General features: G+C 43.8%; 1 protein-coding gene across 3 annotated transcripts in view; it reads right to left on the bottom strand.

Annotated features, from left to right (window-relative positions):
- The window catches only part of SMAD1 (SMAD family member 1), a 70447-nt gene that overhangs the window by 18214 nt on the left and 35881 nt on the right, over positions 1–16352 (bottom strand). The window lies entirely within an intron of this gene.

Genomic DNA, 16352 nt, shown 5'->3' with positions numbered 1-16352 from the left:
GAGGCTGAACCGCTCAGATCATCATCCAGCTCTTTTAAAAGCACAGCTGTAGGTTTTTATTTTGGGAAGGGGTGGAAGGAAGAGAACCGTGGGGGGAAGGCACACACAACAGTGGGAGACACATGGAACATGATTCCTTTTGTTCCACCCCACTTCACTCCCTGGCTAAGGAAAACTGGAAAAAAAATCCCTTTTGGAGCCTGCCGAGAAAGGAGGAGAATGGTGGGAGGGAATGGAAGAAACTACAGTGTCTTACCCCAGAGGCTTATTTGCTGCCTCTCAACTCAGTTTGGCCACGTGAGGAACCATCTAAGACCCAGATGCAAATTATGTATCTGGCACTTTGAACAAAGGCCTTCTCATTCCTGTGTTTAGAACTCTCTCTCTGTGATGAAAGCAGCTCAGCTGTTTACCTCAACTGCAGGAGATGCCACAAGAGTGTTTGCAGTGTTTCTTGACTTTGATATATCCAGGAGAGGTTTTATTTAGAGAAGCTAGCCTAAACCTGCAACTCTTCACTCACTCAAGCAGTCCTGACAACATGGGGAATTTATACTTCGAGAAAGGGTTGCAGGATCAGACCCTTGGACTTTAAGGTCAAGCTGCAAGTCAAATCAGTACCAATTTTACATATACATCCAATTTCACCGACAGCAGCTTGAGCAGAGTTTTCATTATATTTACAATCCTTAAGCCAGGGTGTCATTATTTAAATGGACTGCTTCATAGTTAACTGTGTTCATTTTATGAGTGGAATGTCACACTAGAGGATGAATGTATGCTATGAGATGAGGTATCTTCATCTTCCACATGCTGGAAGTTCTTGCTCTTTGGCCTAATACATCACCAGGCAAATGAGTAGGAGAAACATGTTCATTCTATCATGCATATTCCTTGCTTCTAAGGAACTATTTCAATAATTAACTGGAGAAAGTCATTTAGATTTACCCCAACATTCACCTCAATATTTCAAATCTTACCAGTTGCAATACAGCACACGTCAAATTCCAATTCCTCTGAATATTAGGATTCCTCTTTTCATTAAAATTTGCTCTGAAAAACTTTTGGGTTTTTGAGCACTTCTTATTCAATAAAGTTCAAATAGTGTATTACTTGCCATAGCAAACATGTGTTGGCCTAATAAATAAGAAGTGAAAAGGGTAACAATGAGAGCTTATGTTTAAAGATATTTTTCCCTTTCCTGTCTTTATAATTCTTCCTTACTTTTCTGGACATTAAAACACTGCTTCCCTGTATCTCTATTTCCTGCAGATGAAGGTCAAACTTTTCTAAGCTAATTTCTGAAAAACAAAGTACATCATCTACCTTTCCCACCCCTACAATGACATACATGACATCACAGGAAGCCATGTGATTTATAGCATTTTTTAAAATAGCTGGAGGAACAGGATATTTTCAATATGGTTTTAGCCATTAAAAAAAAGCAGTATCAGATTTTCCCAAGGAGTGCACACACTATCTCCAGTTGGAACTGAGCCCTTCATAAAAAAACGGGAATATGTATGGATGTAAATTCTACATTTCTCCCTACATGTCTTCCCCTTCTCTTGCACCCAAACCATTCCCAGGTACATAATATGGCTTTGGCGGGTGGAGAAGAGAAAAGATCTCGCAAAAAAAAATTATTATATTACACCATAATTTAAGCGTTTTTCTAAATTGTAAAAGAGTTTGGAAGATGTAAAACATTACTGTGAAGAAGCACAGAAACTGACGCCTGGCACAGCACGGGTTAAAGAAAACCTGTGGGCTCAGCTAGCCCCACCCTGCTATTTCTGCAGCCAATGCCAGGCCAAGAAGGGCACAGAAAGAAGGGAGCCAGGCTCAGTTGGGGGCTGACTGGCAGGAGTTTTCGCAGCTACGGGAGACAAATCAGCCTTGCCCTGCCAAGGGGAGCCTGCAACTCAGCCCCAACTGTGGGATAATTGAACTAGAAGGGCCCTGCCACAGATTAGAGAGACTTTAATAGGAAGTAGCCCAGGGAAACAGGTCTTGAAAGCCACCCCAGCAGACAGGCAGAGCCATCAATCCCTGTTTAGGGGTCAAACTACACCAGGCCCTGGGGAGGGTCTGGGTCCCCCTCCAAACCCTCTGACCAACAATCTAGCCACTAGGCCACCGAAGGCTCTATCACAAGTGGTAGAGAATGCAGGCAATGCCCTAGTCCCTGCCAAAGGGAATTTAAAAACAAAACAAAACCCAAAACAAAAAGAAAGCTCTTGAATGGAGATAAAACAGATGCTGAAATGGATGGCTGAGCAAAACACCCACCATCAACAGCAGCAATTCCTGCAGCAGACAGCCATGCAGCAGCAGCAGCAAATCCATGAATTGGCAGCCCAGCAGCAGCAGCTGGTCCAGCAGGTGGCCTCCATACTGTGACCCAGTGCTCCAGCAGAATCGACTAACGTGCCCCATCAGGCTTACCAAGTTGGGGCCTGATGATGATCCTAAGCTTTCTTAGAAACTTTTGAGAGGGTAGCCACAGTAGCCCTGAGACCAACTGGCTGCAGTGCTGGCCCCATACTTAATCAGAGTAGCACAGACCACATATCATGCTTTAGATCCTGCAGCCGCCAAGGAACATGCCCGGGTTAAGGTAGCGATACTCGATGCCCTAGACATGTCGGAGGGGACATTCTGTCAGTGCTTCTGGGGGAGCGGTATCCACCGGGAACCTGACCCCATCTGGTCACCCAGAAGCCGCGGAACACATGCTTGAGATGGCTCAAGCCCGAGGCAAAGTCGGGAGCGCAGGTCGTTGAACTGGTCCTGTTAGAGCAGTTTGTCCAGATCCTGCCCCTTGGGGGAAGAGAGTGGATGTTGCGGTACCATCTGGAGACTATGACAGATGCCATCCAGCTCACTGAGAATTACCTAGCTGCCAAGTCCCCCATGACGACATCCCCCCAGGGACTGGCCGGGACCAAGAGCCCCATACTACCAAAGGATGGAACCTTCCATGGACTCCGGTCCCTTGAGCAGCATAGACATGCTCCCCCTCTTTCCAGAGCTCCAGGGGGCCCAAGGACCAAAATGCCCAGAGGTTCCCCAAACGAGAGCCCCAGAACCATTTGCTCACACCCCAAGTCAAGGAACCACTGCCACATTGGAGGTTCAGAAGGTGGTCCAGAACTCAGGGAGGCCCATTGGGAAGAGACCACCCAGATACAGAGACAGGGAGCCACTTGCACCACCCAAGATCCAGATCAGTATTTCACATATGGCTGTTCTGGGCATTGATCCAGAGATTGTCCTTATATGGAATGCAGCTTTCAGAAGATCTGGACCCCACAGACCCAAGCACGTCAAGGCAACACAACTAAACTGACCATCCCGGTGTGGGTAAATGGGAGAGAAGTAGTGGGGCTGGTGGATTCGGGGTGTGCCCAGACCCTTGTACCAAAGCACGGTGGTTATTAACTCAGCGCACCATCATGCTACAGTGTGTTCATGGGGACATGAGGGCCCCCACACGGAAGTAACACTGACAGTGGGGAGACAGGAGGAGCCCATGATGGTCAGTCTGGCCCCGACGCTCACCTACCCACTGATTCTAGGCAGAGATCAGAGCTATTCTGGGGAGTTGTTAACAGAGCTGGTAAGACCCACTTCTGACGGACAGAATGCCCTTCCTCTGGCCACAAGCTGGCCTAAAGCCACGACCCTTGTGGGCACGGAGGAGGCTGCAGACCCTGGTGAGGGGATCTCTCAGTCTTCAGTACCAACCTAGCCAGACTAGGGATGTAAATACCATTTAAAAAGTTAACCATTTAAACAATAAAAAAAATTTTGTTTAAGCGGTTAACCAATTAAAGGGTCGGCTGGTGCAGGGCTGCTGGGGCAGGGCAGGGCAGGCCAGGCCAGGCCAGGCCAGCCTGGGGGCTAATAGTTAAGGCGGGTTAACCAGTAAGACTAATGCTTACCAGTTAACAGTCAACATTTTATACCCCTAAACCAGACTAGCCCCACTCCCAGCCAGCTAAGGAACTGTCCCCACTACCCAAGTCTGAGATTCTGACGCACCTCTCTGACTTTGTGGAAGGGCAACGGGCTGACGACACACTGAGCCAAGCATATGCCCAGGTGGTAGCAATAAATGGGGAAACCGTTAAGCCCCATCAAGCAGGACAGTTTCCCCACTTTGAGATTCAGGGTAACTGTCTATACTGCTTAGAGAAAGACCAGCAGACCAAAGAGGTTCGACATCAGCTCTCGGTGCCCCGCCCTTAGCTGAAGGAGGTTATGCGACTCACCCATGCCATATCTGCTGCTGGGCACCTGGGAAGGGAAAAGACGCTAACCCAGGTTCTGGCCCGGTTCTTTTGGCCAGGGGTCTACAGAAACATGGTGGATTTCTGTGTCTCCTACCCAGAGTGCCAGCTCACTACACCTCAGCCAGCTGAGAAAGCACCACTGATCTCCCTCCCACGCATAAGTGTGCCTTTTGACTGAACTGGAGTCAACACAGTCAGCCCTCTGGACACCGGTTTATTCTTGTTGTAGTAAACTATGCAACCCGGTACCTGGAAGCTGTGCCATTACGCTCCATGAATGCAAAACAGTGGCTACAGAGCTTATGAGTATCTTTGCTTGAGTCAGGGTGCCCTGGGAGATCTTGACAGACCAAGAAACAAATTTTATGTCTCAGACGACGAAACAACGCTGCCATTTACTAAAAATCAAGACTCTACAAACATCCATATACCACCCCCAAACAGACGGCCTGGTGGAGTGCTGTCACAGAACCCTAAAAACAATGTCCCAAAGGTTTGTCCTGATGGATGTCTGACATTGGGACCAACTACACCCTCCTCTTCTATTCACGGTCCGAGAAGTTCCCCAGTCTTCCACTGGCTTCTTGCTATTCAGGCTTTTCTATGGAAAGCATCCCCAAGGAATTTTAGACCTAGTTCGGGAAATGTGGGAAAAGCAGCAATCTTGAGCCGACAACACAGTTTGGTATGTCTTAAGCCTGTGGAAGAAACTTGAGGCTTTAGGTTCATTTGCCAGAGAGAACCTCTTAGGTTATGTCTACATTACATGAATAACATAGCTGGAGTTGACGTACCTTAGGTCGAGTTACTGCGGGGGTCGACGGGAGAAAAATCTCCTGTTGACTTACCTTACTCTTCTCATCAGGGGTAGAGTACAGGAGTCGACTGCAGACTGATCTGCAGTCGATCTGGCAGGTCTTTATTAGACTCGCTGGAGCAATCTCAGAGTGTCAATCCTGGCTGTAGTGTAGACCTGCCCTTACATGCCCAAGACACCCAGGAAGCTGCGTACAATAAACTAGCATGCCTCCGGGAGTTTCAGCCCGTTGATTGGGTACTGTTGTTATTGCCTAGCTTGGAGTCGAAGCTCCTAGCCTGCTGGCAGGGAGCTCTATGAGGTGAACAGGTGAACTAAGAAATCAGGCAACCTGACAAGCATAAGGTACAACAAATCTACCATGTGAACTTTTAAAACGTGGAAAGCCCAAGAAAGCTTATTAATAAACTTCCTACCCACCAGAGCCTGAACGAGGCCCTTGGGCTGCAGAGGTCTCAATGTCAAGTGTGGTCAAGATTGGGGACAACCTTACCCCTGAGCAGAGAGACCAGGCATAACAACTGATCACTGCCTTCTCTTCTGTGTTCTCTACCTGACCAGGGCGGGCTCACCTGATAACTCATCAGATTCAGATGGAACCGGGAGTTAAGGTCAGGGAAAACCCTCGGTCCCGGCCCAAGAAGTTAAGGGCGATCGTGAAACAGGAATTCCACTCGATGCTAGTGTTGGGAGTGATCGAGGAGTCTTTCAGTGACTGGAGAAGCCCTGTGGTACTGGTACCTAAATCCAATGGGACCACTCAATTTTGCATCGACTTCTGCAAGGTCAATGCAGTATCAAAATTCTACACATACCTGATGCCACACAGATGAGCCACTCTGGACTTACAGGGATATTGGCAGATCCCCCTCACACCTGAATCCAGGGAAAAGACAGCTTTCTTCACCCCCTTCCGGCTCTTTCAATTCCAGACCATGCCCTTGAGATTGCACGGGGTCCAAGGCACATTTCAGCAACTAATGGACCCAGTCCTTCGCCCCCATAGCTGGTATGCAGCTGCATACCTAGATGATGTGGTGATCTATAGTCACTACTGGTAGACAGTCTCTCGAGGCTAGGCTGACAGCGAGCCCCACTAAATGTCACCTCGGTAACGATGAGACCACCTATCTCAGGTACACCTTGGGAAAGGGCACAAACTGACCCTTGATTAGCAAGGTCCAGGCCCTCCAGATATACTCCCCACTTTCCTCGAAGAAGCAAGTACGCCAGTTTCTAGGTCTGACCCGATACCACCACGGCTTTATTCCAGGGTTCTCATCCACCGCAGCCCCTCTTTCTGATCTACTCAAGAATGAGAGCCCCAAAAAGGATCCAGTGGACCAGAGTCCTGTGAGGAGACTTTTCAAACCCTGAAAGCCCAGCTTTGTTGAGAACCAGTCTTTTATAGCCCCAACTTCACCAAGGAGTTTTGTTACAGGAGCCATGGGGCTGTTTTATCCGCATCTTATACATTAGCCGGAATTTGGTCCCGAAGGAGGAGCCCCACTCTCTAATCGAGAAAGAAGTCTTAGCAGTAAAGTGGGCTGTGGATTCACTCTTATTACCTTCGGGGTGCACCCTTCAGACTAGTCACTGACCATATCCCTCTCCGCTGGTCACATGCCATGAAGGATACAAACCCCCAAATTATGAGCTGGTACCTCTCCCTCCAGCCCTCCTCCTTCTGCATTCAGCACCGAGCTGGAAGAGCCCATCTGAATACCAACTTCTTCTCATAGGATAGTGAAGAGCAGTTGAGGGAGGGGAGGCAGAGCCCAAATGGTGTCCTAAGGGGGAAGGGATGTGTGAAGGAGCAGAGTATGTGCCGCCTGGCGCAGCAAGGGTTAAAGAAAACCTGTGGGCTCAGCTAGCCCTGCCCCTCTATACCTGCAGCCAATGCCAGGCCTGAAGGGGGAAAAAAAAAGAAGGGAGCCTGGTTCAGTTAGGGGCTGACTGGCGAGGAGGCTGGAGCTCTCTGTTTGGCTGCCTTAAAGTAAGCCTTCCCCTGCCAAGGGGAGCCTGCAGCTAAGCCCCAAACTGTGGGGTAATTGAACTAGAAGGGCCCTTCCCCAGATTAAAGAGACTTAAATAGGAAGTTACCAGGGAAACAGGTCTTGAAAGCCACCCCGGCAGAGAGGCAGACCCATCAACCCCAGTTTAGGGATCAAACTATACAGGGCTCTGGGGAGCATCCAGCTCCCCCTCCAACCCTTCTGACCAATGATCTAGCCACTAGGCCGCCTGTCTACCAAAGGCTCCATTACAACAACATAAAGGCCAATTATTTCTTAAGAATGTTTTAAAAATTCAGTCTAAAGGGTAGACAAAAGCAAAGCAGGCCCATCTAACTGCAAAGTTAGAGTTATAACTCAGTGTTATCCCTAATTCAAGTCCCCCCGCCCCATACCCTTCACCCCAAAATCCCTTAAGTCAAGTGGTGCTTTTAATGGGAGTCGGCTGGCCCATCAGGCTACAGCTTGAGTTAGCACAACCTAGCAGCTCCTAACACACACTATACAGTTGGAATGTTATTTCACAGTGAGAGCTGCCAACTCAAGAGAGGAGTTAACTCCAGTTATCTGCACTCAAGTTAACTGTGCAGGGAAGACATGGCCAGAGATTCTTCAGAAGTATGGAGGAATGGGTAACAGTTCAAAATGTTACTGTGAACACAAACTATTCTTACTCCCCAGTTTAAGTCTGTGAGCTTCTGGTCACACTGAAGACCTGAACCATATGGAACAACAAATTACCGAGGCTCAGTGCAGCAGAAAAGGAGGTTGATCTCTGTAGCAGCGGCTAGCCCCCGAAAGAAGTAATTGAAGGGGAGAAAGCATGTGAGAGAGTGTTATTCAGTGTTAAGCCCGCACAAATGTTGCTATAAAATAATCAAGTAGGGCACATCTTTGCTGTGGAGAACCCTGAAGGGCACTGCTCTAGGTGATAGCTTGTGGAAGAAATGTCTCCCTTCTCCTTTCTCAGTGAAGAACAGATACAGTGAGAAGCAATAATATTAATTTTACCTGAGACAATTTCCACTTGTCTCTTTTTAATACAGATATCACTATTTAATGAGGGAAATATGTATTCATTAAGTGCTTTTCAGAAAAATGACTAACAAAAGATACCATCTAAACTCAACAGATCTGAGAGTTACATCTATCTGCTTCATTAAAGTAAGGGTTTTAACTATCAATTAGAGCAATAGCTCAACAAAGCAACAAAACAAAAGCTAGATTCTATACCTTCTCAAAAAAAAAAAAAAAAAATCTGGTGTTTAACTCCAGGTCTAAAATTTGGTCCTTAGTTAATCTACGCAACCCCACTGAAGACTGCGGACAGTTTCTGGAGTCTGGGGGTTGTACATGTCTAATTAAAGACATAAAATAAAGGTTCTACAGGCCAAATTATTACCACTCAATGCATAAAAAAAAGGAGTTAGAGGGGGACTCACTTGACTTTCTGATTTCAGTTTAAGTTTGCAGAGCTGCAGCTAGAAAAACATCTTATTCGTAAATGGTAAATTTGCATCTGGAGTCAGACACTGATATTTACATATTGATTTACAGAGACGCTATTCATAGTAAATAAGTGTTATGACCACATTCAGTTGCAAGTGTGAGCTTGGTGCTGTACAAAGTACAGCGACAGGGCCATTTCATCAAAGAGCCTACAGCACCAACACACAAAATCTAACAAGCAAGATGCCATAAATGGCCAGATGAAGTAAAAAATACTCTGTAATTAGAAATTTCATTAGTAATGGTAGTCTTTGTGGAAGTAGTTTAGGGGAAACCTATGAGTCCCTATTCTTTGTGCTCTGTTTTTCTGTATGTTAAGTCTCCCCATTACTTGATTCTGTTGTTTAACCAATAGCAGTGGAATAATCTGAAAGCAGCGCATACTTCTAACACCCAGAGGAGAGTGATATATGTATGCAATTCTAATCAGTTTCAACTTTATTTCTGAAACACAAAACAGAACAAAATGGGTGGAGTAAGCAAAAAATCTGAATTCTCCTTTTAAAATCTTCATGTTTAGAAGTGTAAAAATTAATCCAATTGAAGGACTTGTAATATTTTCAAGTTAGGGCATGTTTTCTCCCTCATTTGGTTTCGCCATCATCCTACATGAGCGCAGATTAAAGGGTTTAGTTCCCTTGCCACCCGTAGTTTTGTATTTATCACCACCTGCTAGCAACTAAAGTTTAGTAAACTTCTCTCTTCTGTTTGAGACAGAATCTCAGAAGCTGGGAAGAACTGAGTGGAGGAGACGGGAGGAAGGGAGAAGTGGAAGAGGAAGGAGAGATACTTCGATCATCCATCCTCCAGGATGTTAAACTACTTCTTGAAATCCAGGTACATATGCAAATTCCAATTTTTCCATAAAAATTATGAATAAGATGAACTGCTGTTGCATTTTCACTATTGACTCCGGGTGGAATTCTGTGCCAAAAAATTAAATTCTGCGCACTATATTTTCAAATTCTGCAAAATCTGTATACTTTGTCAAAACACCACAATATAATCACACCAGTTTCAATTGTTTTGGGTAATTTATTTCAAAATACCTGTCAGCAAGTATGTCTGTAACAATACAGACAACAAAAAAGATTCAGTAAATATTTTTTGACAAAGATTCCTTACTAGGCATGTTAATACAGAGCTCTGAGTAATAATTCATTTAAACTACAATAGAGAACCATATTTCACTCATCCCCCAGAAACAGTGCAACGGCTGGGGGGAAGTCAGGTAATGGAGGAGCCGAGGGAGAGGGAAATATTTGCTGGGAAGGAGCCTGGGTGTGAACTTGGAAGGTTGTTGGGTATGGATGAGAAGAGTATGGAACAGGTTTTTTGGGGGGGTGGGGAGGGACTGTTAGGGAGCTTCCCCCATGCAGACCCTGGCTGACCCCTAGCCTCTCCCATTCAGTCAGGCACATATGTTTCTCCATCCCTACTCAGACACACTCCCCCCAGCCCCATGTGGCCCTGCACCCCTCCCTGTCCCCATGTGTCTCTGTGCCCCCACTCGGCCACTCCCCCATCTCTACGTGGCTCTGTGTCTCCATTGCCATTCTGTCCTTGCCCACTAGCCCTTATGAGCCTGTCTGACCAGCCAGCAGCCCCACACTGTCCATCTCCCCATAGCCCCTGTCTCCTGACCTGGCCCTAAAGGTGCTGTGAAGGCAGCTCTGCAGGCTCTCTCTTCCCTAGCTGGCTGAGAGTGGCTGCTTTGTTCTATTGCCACAGTGCCCTCTGGTGGGCAAGAGGTAGAATTGCAGCGCCTTTTCAACAGAAGCTTTTTCTGCTCAAAAAATTAAAAATGTGCACAGCTCATTAATTATGCGCACTCACAGTGGCACAGAATTTCCCCAGGAGTAACTATTAAGATTGACTGTACCAGGACTTGACAGACGCATACTACAAAGGAGCATTTGTGCAATTCCTGCCACATTGGGGCCCCCATCCCAAATCAGGGTCTCTGGGCAGTACCATATTTTTTTTTTATTTTATATATATATTATATAAACAAACATACATACATACATACACACACACACACACACACACACACGCTTTCAAGAGCATTTACCCACAGTCACTTGCTGTTATATTTGAAAGGTTCAATTAAAAATTAAACTGTAGGTTTTGTTCCAAACAAAAGAGAAATATCAATAGCTAAGGGAAAATAGAAATGTGGAGCTTGCGTTCAGAATTCAAGATGGAAAATCTTGTATGGATGAAGTGGCAAAAGAATGATTTGGAATGAGAAGGAAATCCATATGGTAACAGTTTTAGCCTATAAAACTCTAAAAGGGTTTAGGTCTTAGATTAAAAACCCCCCACATCTCCCTCCTATTTGATTCCTCAGCAGTTGAAATCAGCTGTGATATACTGGCTAGCAGCCCCCCAGTTTAAATAGAGATGGGTTTAGTGCATTTTAAGTTGAGGACTCAAGTTGAATTTGCTTGACTCTCTTTGGCAACTGTAGTGTTAAACAGTTGATGTGAGTGTACTGGTTGGAACCTTTTGCCAGGAACCCTCTTCTCCTTGCAAAGGTTAAACATTGAGTGGAAAGAAAGTTTTGATGCACTTATGTTTCAGACAGTGCAAGAGAACAAGACTCTCCTTGGCAAGCATAAGTAGTCTTTAACCACAGGACATGTTCCCAAATTCAAAGACACTTACATTTCTACACTGTGGATTAAGTTGCTCTTAACAATAACTAATATGGTTATGTCCAAAGCTGGTCTCAGAGGACCTAGCTACATTATGCTGTTCTACCACCACCTGGTTCAAACAAGGTTTTTCTATGCCATGTGGTGGTGAAACTTTGCTTTACTGTTTCTCAGAAGCAGAAGTGCCAAGATTTTAGCTGTTTGCTTCAATAGGACTTAAGTTACAGTAACTGTAAATGGAAAGGCTCAATAATAGCCATCCAGCAGTCTGTTTTGGGTGACTATGATCAGACAGGCAAACATTCCAGGCTATTCATTCAAGAGACAGCTGAGAGTCTGGTTTTCTTAACTTTATTTCTCAATTTCAGTAGACCTCACAGCTTGATTTGTATTTTGCATATTTGCTACTGAAGACTTTATTTAAAAACATTTGTTGCTTCATTTACTGTAATTTTAAAATCAGACATCTGGCATAACACATTTGGCAAGTAATATTAGTAAGTTTCCTGCATTATAATGCTCAGCTAACATTAGAAGCTTTACTTGGATGCCCACTGATTCATGAAATTGACATTTGTTCCAAGTGCCTCCAGAATTCAGCACTAATTACATGCCTACGATTAAAGCAACACTTACTAGTTTATGGCAAAAGTAATTTTGACAGTTCTGCAGAGGATAGCTAATAGTTTGACAGTGCATTTTAACTTGAGGACATTTGAAGTGATCAAACTTCTCATTACACCTGTAAGCAGCACTACCATGTTGCCATATAGGAGAAAAGATTTGCAACTTCAAGTCTGGAGTGACATTTGACAGGAATTTGGTTAATTTTTAAAAGGATTTAGTCTCATTGACAAATCCATCAATAATGGGATCCCCTTCTCCGGTTCACACTGGAGAAGGGCAAAAATATTCCCCCAAATTGTGTTCCTTTCCAATTGTTTTCAGTGGTGCACTGAAATTGGCAAAAATTAGATGAAGAAAGCTCAATACCACTTGCCAAACAAACTGACAGTTGTCTGCTATTTTGGGGAAACATCCTAGAATTGTACACACCTGTTGTAGCATGCTATTTTTAAAGCTACGCCCAACAGTAACATTATGAAGCAATATGACAAATCCTCTCACCAGTGACACTTTGCAGTCTCCCATCCCTGAACTTGCAGAGCTATAGGATGCCTAATAGAAAAACAAAGTCTAGAAACAAGAATTTCACTAACACAATTCAGACAGTTTTTTCCTTTCCTTGTTTAAGTCAGCGAGTGACTAACTCCCTGTCTCCAACCCCCCTTCCCATCCCTTTCTTCTTCCACCTCTAATTCATCCAGTCTCCATTTTCTTGTCTCCTCTTGGATGATTTCCACTCAATTTATCTTCGCTGTCTTTGAAAAGGACACTTCATTTTTTTTCCTCTCCATTCTCCAGACTGGAGCAGCAACAGCTTCTCCTTTGCCCTTGTTCTTTTATAGTCTCTCCCCATTGCTTTCCTCCCCCTCCTCTAATTCTATTACTGTCTAATGTTCCCCTCAAAAAGTGCTGGCAGTATGGGAGTATTGCACACAGCTGTTCCACTCTGCTCCCTCTAGTCTTCCTGATCAAAGCTTTCCCATCTGGCCGGAAACAGACCAGAGAACTGAGTGCTGATCAGAGTTCTCCCAGGTGTTGGATGGAGGACGGAGTTACTGATCAGTCCTGGAATCCTTACACTAGCCAGATAGGTCACAAGATAGTAGTGTTTAAGAGTAAGTTTGCCAATTATTATAACTCCTGTCTTAGTCCCAAATTCAATTCTGAAACGATTTAGCAGCTGTTACCTTGAGAACCACTAGAAAAACCACACTAACAAAAACTGCATACCAAGTATGGAACCCAAGATTCAAATGATAAAGCACTAATTTTAGTGGTCTAATTTAAGTTTGGCTAAAACTGTATCAGAATTGAAGTGCTGTGAAAAAAGCAAGATGATAGGTAAGAATGAAATGATATTTAAAGGGCCAGAAACAGTTTCAGGACCAGTAAAGTTTTCTAAATACTGGTACAAAGGACCAGAGAGAAAACGTTTCAAATCCCCATAAGGTGGATGGGGAAAAAAACGTAATCCAGTTTGGGTACAAATTTCAGAGGCACAGCACAAGTTTCTTTCATTCTTTTTAACACATACATAAACAAGTTTTTAATGAAACATGATACGAAATGCAAGCTAGGGACACATTTTAAAGGGGATTTATCTTAGGACAGCGTGGATCTCAAAGTGGCTTGGCCAAGACTGTTATCACTTAAGGGTTTTCTCCTCTGGTGAATCGCAGGGTTGCCTTTGTGATCAGAAAAATATACTTTTTCACTCTAACACAACACACCCCGCATCTGTGTCTGATTATACAGGCTCGATTTAGACAGCAAGTTACTCAAGAAAATGATCAAGCCAAATCTGAAAAACCATGCTGAGGGCATGAGAGGAGTCCATGCTGGGGATGAAGACAGCATGACATGGCTACTGTTTCTCAGAGTCAGACCTCTGCTGCTTAGGCAGCAAGAAGCCTCCTATACATTTAGTGTGTTACTTCCTACACTCAACTGACCTGCACTTTGAATCCCAGGCGTGCTAACTGACTGGAACATCAGTCTTCAGACTGAAAATAAAAATTGGCCTCTTACTTCAGTTTCCCAGTAAATGCCACTGAATGGCAGTTGTGCTTCATATGGCAATTTGGGCACAGCACGTGCACTACTAGTCATATCAGCTCTCCTCAGCGTAAGGCATAGGCCATAACTGGCTGCACAGACTCCGTCCACTTGTTATTGGTAATTACAAGGAAACTGGAGCAGGAGCAGACCAGTTATTTTCAGCCTCAGATTGGATGCAACAGTGAGCCAGTCAATGCCTACAGGATTTTTGAAGTTCAGATCAGCAATCTGTGCAACTAATTGCGAGTAATTATATTTTATACCACCCTTTCACTATGTGTGCATCAACAGTGCCTAATTCAACAGGGCATCAACTGCTTTTGCAAACTACTGCAATAAAATATCACCGCCACCAACCACCACATCATTCAGAGCAGGAACTGAGTTTGCTTGGATTACTGGACAATACGTTTTTTCCTAGCTTGACTGCATGTTAAATTCTCAACAGTCCTTAGAATTTGATGGCCACCTCGGGTTTGGAGAAAGCCTGATGTGCAAGGGATTGCCAAAGAGGAAGACTGTGTATTGTACATTACCACCCTACTTCACATGAGTAAATATCAGAAAAAAAGTTAAATTGTAAAATTATGGATTAGAAATTTCTGCTAGCAAATTAATTAGCTTGGATTCTCAAACTCCTTTAGCCGTTTTACTTTCCATTCCTGTTCCCATTCACGTAATTAGACATTCTAGTTATACTCATGGTATAGAATAACCATGAGACATGACTACAGTTTTTAAAATTTCAGAATGATGTATAAAGACAACCTAAAGTTTGTTTTTTTAAACCATTCTTTCTGCTTGTTTTTAAAATACATTAGAAATTCAGGTTCTGTCTAGCTTGGATGACTATGATGACCAAAAAACTAGTGAAATGAAAATGCAAGAGACAAGATAGTAAAAGTGATTTTCGGTCCAACTGTTTCCAGTTTAAAAAACCAAAAAGTTTTAAAACCCCATATAACTCAGAAGACTAAGTAACAATTGGGAAAAATGAAGCTTTGGTTAAAGATTCATTACGCCGCTCCTCCTTCAGTTAAGGCAAGAGAGTTGACAACAGGCTCCAAGATCCCACAAACAAGTTCCCCAAGCAAAACTTGAGATGTCATTCCTGATATTTCCAAGGGAAGAAAAAAATAAACCCGTGACCTTCTCTCTCCCCTTCCTGCCACACAAAAAACCAGGCATAATCCCAGTTTTTAGAACAGCCTTTGGATCACCTTTAAATTTCACTCCTTGATTAAGTTAAAAGAGGCAAACAGACTGAGTCATACTAAATATGCCAGTCAGATTTTTTCAAAAAGTTCTTAAATAAAAGTTCTGTGCAAGTTTTAAAAGCTTTGCCTTGCCCTGCCAAAAGCAGCCAGTCAGATTTGATATAGCCATTAACGAGACCATTGTCTTCACTAGCAAATGTGCAGCATACAAATGACTCTGCATAAAACAGTTGAGCTATTCCAACATGCTTGTAGAAGGTACTTCTTTCCGACTATATCTGTTTGCCAGATGACAAGCTTCCCTCAGCATTTTCTTCCATATACCACCATATGTATTCAGCAGTTTATGAAGCAGCATGCTTTCAACAAAGCCTAGATTCTCCAGGCTTGAAATTCCCAGGAGCCTCCTCTCCTGCCCTTCCCCCAGCATCTCATTACAGCTAACTTATGTTTTCAGCCTCCTGTGTATTGCTAATAAATAAATAAATAAAATTTGAATGTGATTTTTTAATTTTAAAAGTAAAAAAATTAGATCTGGAATTAGAATTGAGATTTTCTAAAATCTCTGTGTTCATCTTGTGTACAAGAGATGAGTATCACTTTAGCACCACAAGTTTTAAAAAGCAGACGTGTCCAAAAAAAAAAAAAAAAAGTGTGGCCTTCATTCCCCAGTGTAGAGTGCTGTGTGATTTTATACATATCAAGGGTAGATTTTTTTTATTATGAACCAGCTTTTCAAAAAACCCCAAACAGAATAGCGAAATGGAAAATGTAACAAAACATATATACCCACTTTGCATCTTGTCCATCTGAGTAAAAGCCTCCACAGTCATTTTAGAGGAAGGGTATCAAAACATATGACCCACAGGCCAGATCAGCTCACAAGAGGTAGTGAAATTTTGGTCCAGCTTACATTTCATCGTCAACTATTAATTCCTGAGAATTTTAGCAGATGAAACAGGGAAAATGAGAGTGAAAACTTTAAAGGAGTAGGAACTGAAGATAGCTACAGGGAAGAAAATGAAGAGGGAACAACTGAGGAAACCTTACAGACAGAAGAGGACAGAAATAGAGAAAGGAAAGGAAACAAAGGTTCAGACAAAAAAAACTACCAAACCACTGAGGGTACTGAATGTGCCAATAAGATACTG

This window comes from Natator depressus, chromosome 4 (genome assembly GCF_965152275.1).
Source record: "Natator depressus isolate rNatDep1 chromosome 4, rNatDep2.hap1, whole genome shotgun sequence".
NCBI lineage: Eukaryota > Metazoa > Chordata > Testudines > Cheloniidae > Natator > Natator depressus.
This window is presented reverse-complemented; position numbering and strand designations above follow the sequence as displayed.